Genomic DNA, 8,510 nt, shown 5'->3' with positions numbered 1-8,510 from the left:
AGGAGCCGATCCTCTCTTGAGACCCGGTTTGTTCTGGACAGCAAGGCAATGAACATCACCTCTGCCTGGCAGCCTGGGGGTGGGGGCACGGTAGGTGAGAATAAGAATCACCTTGGACAGGCTGATTTAGCATCTGCTAGCCCACTCCTCAAAGCCCAAGAGAAAGTTGGGGAGCTCTGACCACTATTCGCAAGCTGAGGGCAGGGCTTAGGGGGGTGATTGGGGACAGGTAGGGTGGTGGCTTGGCCCTCACAGGACTGGAGCAGGTGGCACAAAGTGTGTGTGCCAGGTTCAGAGGTGCCACAAGGTACTGGGAGAGGTGGTGCTTGGTGTTGGTGTGTGTGTGAAGGAGGAGAAGGGGCAAAAGGGCCTGGGGAGAAGGGTCTGATGGAGGAGGAGAGGTCTGAGGGAGGAGGTGAGGTCTGAGGGAGGAGGTGAGGTCTGAGGGAGGAGGGGGGTGTGTTTGGAAGGGATCTGACAGTGGAGGTCAGTTCTGCAGGAGGAGATGGGGCTGAAGGCAGAAGCGGGGAGTAAGGAAGGAGGCCTTTGTGTGTTTACACAGCTCATGCTCACACTTATTGACTAACTTACTGTGTGTGCCCAGGGGTGCACATGTGCAGAGGGCAACCTGCAGGACTCAGTTCTCTCCTCCCACTGGGTCCGGGGATTGAACTCAGGCCGTCAGGCTTGGCAGCACGCCCCTTTACCCACCGAGCCATCTTACTCATCTAAAGGAGCAGTTTTTGAGGGCCGCCCTCGGGGGGAGGTGGAAGGTGCTGTGCCTGGGGACCCCTCGGGACAGAGGGGAGGGCAAGGGAGGGAGGCTGGAATGAGCCCCACCCTGCAGCTGTCTCTGGTTTCCCAGAATGTTCAGCTGCTTAGGAAAGTCCCAGCTCCCACAGCAGCCTCCCCTCCAGTGTCGGGAATGGAGGATGCGGAACCAGGATGGCCACCCCCCTCTCTCCCCCCTGGCTTTTCAAACCCCAGTCGGGGAGGACTAGGGTCTCTCCTCTAAGGCTCTGCAGCTTTGGAGGCCCCCACCCACTGGCAGGGGCAGCCCCTGGATGAGTCCCAAAAACTTCCCAGAGAGGACTGGGAAGTCCTGCTTGATGTCTAACCACTTTCCCTCATACAAACAGCTCTTTGTCTCTGTTCAGATCTTTTCTTCTCTCCTGCTTCTGTCCCTGACTTCTCTTGGGAAGCAGGAAGGAGGGGTCTTCAGGGAGAATCAAAGGGTATCTGGGCCTTGATTTCCCTCCAGAGTGGGATTACACTCTCTCGTGGATTATTCTCTCTCACCCGCCTTAGTTTCTGAGCTTTGTTCTGCTTTGTTCTGCAGGTCTGGGTGCAAATCCTACCAGCCACACTTTAGCCTGTGGCGTCCAGGGTTGACCTCACTCAGCCTCGATCCTCTCATAGGCTAAATGGACCAGTTCAAGAAAACACATTTTCCTTTCCTTTTCTTTTCTTACCTCCCTTTTAAGAACTGTGTGCGCACATTCGGGCATTCACGTGCGTGTGCAGAGGACTGCCTGGGGTGGTGTTCCAGGGTGTTGATGTCACCCGCTTTTTTTTTTTTTTTTTTTGACCCGCAGGTCTCCACTCCTCGCCAAGCTCCTCACCCTCACTGTCTCCCCCGAAGGACCCTCCCGGCTTCCCAGTGAACCCCAAAACTTCTTCCTCCCGACTACATCTCCACCTGCCTTCCTGCCCTTCCCAGGGGTCCTCCGAAGCCCGCCCGTGCCCCCGGCCCCAGCTCCAGGAAGCAGCTGAGACGGATGGGGGGGCAGACCCGGACTCATGAGGAGGGGCCTCCCTGCCCTGTCGGGGGACCCACTCTTCTGGAACCTGTGAGGACCTTGCTCTGCTTCCCCCGAATCTCCAGACCAGGTTTTGCACAAGCACCTACTACTGAGCACAGATAGCCCTAATCTCACCCCTTGCCCATTATTCTCAGGCACCAGGTACCCTGTCTGGAATCTACTAGATGATTGATTCTTGGTTCCATTCCAGGAGTGGAGGAACCAAAGGACAGCCCCTCCCTGCCCCCTTCCACCCTGAGGAACCAGGAGGAGCACAGGGGTCTGGGGCAGCACTGATCACAATGTAAATTATTAGGTTTGGGTCAGATTTCTTTTGTAATAAACTATTTTTGTACCATATCCCTTGCTTTGGATCTGTCCTAGGCAGAAGTGTGCACTGAGTGACCTTGTGTCCCAATGCCGTTGAGGGAGGGGGCTGGGGCTGGTGATGGCTTGGCGCTAAAATGAGTTACTAGAACATTGTGACATCTTCCCCGGGGATGCTGTGGGTGTTTCTGAGGAACTCAGCAATTTGTGGGTCACTGTGGGAACCTCAGCTGACTGTGGTGTTTGGGCTTTAAAGAAACATAGATGTATATAAATATATATGTATATAATGAATGTAATATTATATAATTATATCTTATATGTACATTTATATTATATACATTATATAATCATACAAGATATTGTATGTAATGTAATGCATGTGTACATATTATAATATATTTAAGTGTAATATATTATAATATAATGTATATAATATGTAGTAAGTCTTTTTTTGTCCCATCAACCAGCTTCCAAATAATGACATAGAGACTTCTGATTAATTATGAAAGCTTGGTCTATAGCTTAGGCTTTTTCCTACCTAGCTCTTATAACTTAAATTAACTCATTTGTATTAATCTATGTTCTATCACATGGTGTTACCTCTCTTTCCATCTTGCACCTCCTGTTTCCTCTCTGTCTCCTGACGTCTCCTCCTCTTCCTTTCTCTCCCTGGAAATTCTTCCTATACCTCCTGCCTAACTATTGACAGTTTCAGCATTTTTTTTTTTCCCTTTAGTTTTTTTTTCGAGACAGGCTTAGGGTTAGGGTTTCTCTGTGTAGCTTTGCACCTTTCCTGGAACTCTCTTTGGAGACCAGGCTGGCCTCAAACTCACAGAGATTCCGCCTGCCTCTGCCTCCTGAGTGCTGGGATTAAAGGTGTGCGCCACCACCGTCTGGCCAATTCAGCTTTTAATTACACCAATCACAACAATACACCTTCACACAGTGTACAAATATCCCACAACATGTCCTCTTTTTTGCCTAAATAAAAGGAATGGTTTTTAACTCTAACATAGTAGAACTATATACAATAAGAACAGTTATCAAGCTGGGCGGTGGTGGTGCACGCCTTTAATCCCAGCACTTGGGAGGCAGAGGCAGGTGGATCTCTGTGAGTTCGAGGCCAGCCTGGTCTCCAAAGTGAGTTCCAGGAAAGGCCCAAAGCTACACAGAAAAACCCTGTCACGAAAAATAAAAAATAAAAAATAAAAAAAGAACAGTTATCAAGTAAGAATTACATTCACAATGTTTAGTCCATATGTATTTGACGAATTCAAAGAAAGTACTGTATAATCTATCCTATCTTAATCCAAAGTTTTATACCTGAATCATTTTATATCATAACTTGGATTACCATCCTAAAAATATCTTTTTAGACCTAAAAGCATCTTAGATAAACAGCTTAAGCTTTTCTGTTTCTCAACTTTATAAACTTTATATCTCTTATATAAGTTTTTTTCTGAATTTGGTAACAAGGAAAACTGTAACTATTTAATCTTCAACCTCATTAAAGACCCAAGATGGATATAATATTACCTGAATAAACAGGAAGTGCAGAGCAAACAACTTCCAAAACTATAGAAATGACAGAAACAGCTGGCTTCCTGGACTGTCACCCAAGGTTCCTCTGCAATGTTGGGGCATCCTTCTTCAGCCTACAGAATATCTGAAAGGCTTTTCTGTGAAGCAAGAATTTTGAAGGACTGTCCTACTTTGTCTTGGCAAAGTTCAGCAGTCACTTTATTTTGTGCCCTGCTCATCTGGTTTGGACAGCAGTCAAGACAAAGGCAGTTTCTTTGCTCAGTAGCTCACTTTGCCACGATGAAAGCAAACTCTCTACAGAGGTTATTCAATGCCTCTCATCCTCTTTTGTAGTAAATTGGTACTGCCAGGAGCAGACATGTCTCATTGCCATGAAAAGCCTTATTATTAAAACATCTTAACGGTCATATTCTGTAAGTCTCTGAAGTGTTTGAAGACCATCTGTCTATCTAAAATACATCTCTGGGGCTGGAGGAGGGATAGCTCAGCTGTTAAAGGCTAGGCTCACAACCAAAATATAAAATACATCTCTGTTTGACCTTGGAAACGTACCTAATATGACTGCAAGTTTGATTGTTATAGATGACTAACTACTATCCTACATTTCTTAATTATCTTAAACAGTTTGCACTAAGCCTTTAAGGACTAGGACTTACATTTTAAAAAGAGCTGCATAGGTATAATACCTTAACAAGAGTAGAAACATATATATAATGCTAAAACAAAAATAACCTTAAATTTGTATGAATATACAAAAATCCATACCAATGTAAAATATCTAAGACAAGCATTCACTTTTTTAGTTTCAAAGTAGATTCGATTCATTAATCTACCCTTTTATCCTATCATTTCTATACCCCTTTTTCTTTTAAGAATGAGATCCCTGAATCTAACTTCTTCTGCTTAGCTTCCTCCCTGATCATGACCAACAACAGCTTGCAATCAACACCTCCTAAATGATGATAAACATCCATAATCCACTGAATGACCAAACAGCACCCACCCCACCACTTGGGAATGTGAGCATCCTGTTCTCTAGATTGCTTCCTGTTCTCAGTGGGTGACAGCCTCTTTAGGAGAAAATTGAGATAATGGTCAAATACTAGGAGACCTAACTATATCATTGTATCAGTGTCTGTGTGATGGGAAGGTGCAGGGCTTATCTGAAGTCCTGGCTGGAGTAGTGAGTGAGGCTGGACCATCTCAGCTAGTAGCTTTGAAGTTGTTCTGGATGTAAAAATATTTCTTAACTGTTTTTGATTTTCGAGACAGGGTTTCTCTGTATAGCCTTGGCTGTCCTGGAACTCCCTCTGTAGAACAGTCTGGCCTCAGACTCACAAAGATCTGCCTGGCTCTGCCTCCTGAGTGCTAGGATTAAAGGCATGTGCTACCACCGCCCAGCTCTGGATGTAAAATTTTGAAGAAACTGCACCAGAGGCATTCTGAGAAGCTGAATCACCTGGGCTACCTGTTTTTATTGGTGTTTGGTCCTTTAAAACATACACACACACACATACACATAGACTTTAAAATGTAATATATATATATATATATATATATATATATATATATATATATATATCTGCATTAACACAAGTATGGAATGTGCAGTGTGCATAAACCAACTAAAGATAATTTTTTGTTTTATTATTGAGCAGGGAAAAGTCATCAGTCAACTTTATAAGTCCATTTGGACTACATAACCAAACATCTATCCATGCCATATGAAAGGATGGCATGTAATAGTAAGTCATGAGGACTCTGTTGCCAACAAGATTTATCATGTCGTATCCATTCTCAGAGATGTTCCCATTAGAAGGATCAGCATACACATCACTTGTTTTGTAGTCTTTTCTGTCTTTCTCTCCATGTCTACAGCCAAGATCCTCAGATCAAATCTGACCTCCACTAACTTTGAAGGAATCCATAGCTTTTTGTTTCCAATGGAAACAAATTCATAACCTCTCCCCCAATGCAACACATTTCCTGATTTCCATTGTGAAGCCAAGACATCTCTAAAGTATATAGGCTGGTTTATTTCAGCAGTCCCTTTCATAACCCAATGTCTCTCAGCAGCTGCCATTCACTCACCAACATTCAAAAAATTCAAAGTCAAGAAAACACCATACAGGTTGCAGATGCCCTGTGTCTTTCCCATCCTTACATGGCTTTTTCCTTTTACATTAATTTATTCTCTCTTTAAAGCCTTTACTTATTGCTTTTTTTCTTTTTGATGTTGTTCTTTTGTTTTTTTGTTTCTTTAGGGGGGAGAGGTTGGGTTTTCTAGACAGGGTTTCTCAGTGTAGTAGTTTTGGAGCCTGTCCTGGATCTCCCTCTGTAGCCCAGGCTGGCCTCTAACTCACAGAGATCCACCTGGCTCTGCCTCCCGAGTGCTGGGATTATTTGTTTATTACTTATTGTTTTTAAACTATTTTTATGACTATATCTGTACCCATTTTCTTTTCTTTCTTTAGCATCTAAGCACATTTTGGCGAGGGAGGAAGTTGAGACAGGGTTTCTCTGTGTAGCCCTGCTGTCCTGGAAGTCACTCTGTAGACCAGGCTTGCCTACAAATCACAGAGATCTGCCTGCCTTTGCCTCCCAGGTGCTGAGATCAAAGGTGTGTGCCGCCACCACCACCCAGCTTCTAAGCACATTTTTTTTTAATGGTTACTAGAAAATTTTTATTTTATTTTTTTTATTTTTAATGCTGAATGCCATTTATTGAAGGAGGGAGGAGGTCTTAAATACAGGCTTACAGCACAATGGGAGAACCCTGGAGGGCAGAAGTTCACTACCGATGTTTTACAATCTTGCATCTAAGCTGTTAATGCCCAATATGCAGGATACACAGACGAGGAACTTCCCTTAAGCATTCAGGAGGGTGGAGCCCGGAAGGAATTAGCATAGGGAGGATTATCAAGGTCAAAGTCAGCAAGCAAGGCAACAGATACCCAAAATGGGGCCAGAGCCCTACAGGTTCCCCCCTTTTACTAAAAAATGAGCTTCTGACTTAGGTTGCATGGGATGTCAGCAGGTCACCTTACCCGTCATGGAGATGCCTGCCCAGGCCACAGAGGTGCTCTGTCTTAGGTTGGCTAAGTACATTTTTTAAAACATACTGTATCTGTTTAGAGGTTTTTCTCAGTCTTTTTTTTTTTTCTTTTGTTTTTTTGTTTTTTGTTTTTGTTTTTTTTTTTCAAGACAGGGTTTCTCTGTGTAGCTTTGGTGCCTGTCCTGGATCTTGCTCTCTCTACCAGGCTGGCCTCATACTCATAGAGATCTGCTTGGCTCTGCCTCCCAAGTACTGGGATTAAAGGTGTGCACCATCACTGCCCAGCTTGGACCTGATCTCTTTAAATGCCTACAGCTGAACACTTGTAGCTGACTACATGAGCCAGATGTTAAACTGCTAACTGGCAGCTAGGCCCTCCACCATGCAGCTCTGCTTAGCATGGCTGGCTCTACTCTCTTTAGGTTGGTGAGAGTGAAGCCTCATGCCTGTGGCTGGGCCTGGAGCTGGTTCATCTGCCCCAACTCTACCGAGTCTCCTGCCATCAAATAGCACACCACCTGCCACTCATGAACCCCATTCAAGTGCTCAGTAGCAGGGCCTCCTAAAAGAGCCACACCTCTGTACGGCACAAGCACTGACCCTACTGAGGACTGTTTTACAGCATTCTCAGGCCCTTTGTGGATTTACATACCCCATCTTGGGCGCCATATCTAGTAAATCTTTTTCTGTCCCACTAGCCAGCTCCCAAATTATTAACTATAAAAGATCAACCTGGGCTGGAGAGATGCCTCAAAGGTTAAGAACATTGACTGCTCTTCCAGAGGTCCTGAGTTCAATTCCCAGCACCCACATGGTGGCTCACAACCACCTGTAATGAGATCTGGCGCCCTCTTCTGGCCTGCAGGTGTACATGCAAACAGAACACTGTATACATAATTTAAAAAAAAAAAAAAAAAAAAAAAAAGCCCAACCTATGGTTTCAGTATGTTCCTAACTAGCTCTTATAACTTAAATTAACCCATTTATATTAATCTGTGTTTTATCATGTGGCATTACCTCACTTCCATCTTGCATCTCCTGTTTCCTCTCAGTGTCTCCTGGCTTCTCTTCCGTGCCTAGATTTCTCCTTCTCTTCCTTTCTCTCCCCCTGGAAATTCCATCTATACCTCCTACCTAGCTATTGACCATTCAGTTTTTTGTTATACCAATCACTGCGATACATATTCTCATAGTGTACAAATATTCCACAACAATTTTGTTTATTTGTTTGTTTGTTTGTTTGTTTTTAGACAAGGTTTCTCTGTAACCACCCTGGCTGTCCTGGAACTAACTCACTCTGTAGACCAGGCTGGCCTTGAATTCACAGTATCTGCCTGCCTCTGCCTTCCTAGTGCTGGGATTAAAGATGTGCGCCACCAACACCCAGCTTCCCACAACAATAAGATATGAGTAATATATGCTTATAAGTATAATTATATAATTATAGGTGAATATATTTTATATAATTATATAACATAATTAGACAAATATATGTCATACATGATATATGATGCATATAATAAAATGTTTATAATGATATATTAATATGTATAGTGTGTGTGCACATATGAACATGACATCAGAGGACAGCTTGAAGAAGTCTGTTCCTTTCTTCCATCACATGGATTCTAGGGCTAAAACTCAGGGCCTCAGTCTTGGCAGCAAACCACACCCCCAGTTCTTTGTTTCAGGATGGAGGTGTCTCACTATGCTGCCCAGGCTGGCCAGATGTCTCCATCCTCTTTCCTCTGCCTCCTGAGTACTGATATCACAGACAGGAG

The sequence above is a fragment of the Onychomys torridus genome, chromosome 1, assembly GCF_903995425.1.
Source record: "Onychomys torridus chromosome 1, mOncTor1.1, whole genome shotgun sequence".
Lineage (NCBI taxonomy): Eukaryota > Metazoa > Chordata > Mammalia > Rodentia > Cricetidae > Onychomys > Onychomys torridus.
This window is presented reverse-complemented; position numbering follows the sequence as displayed.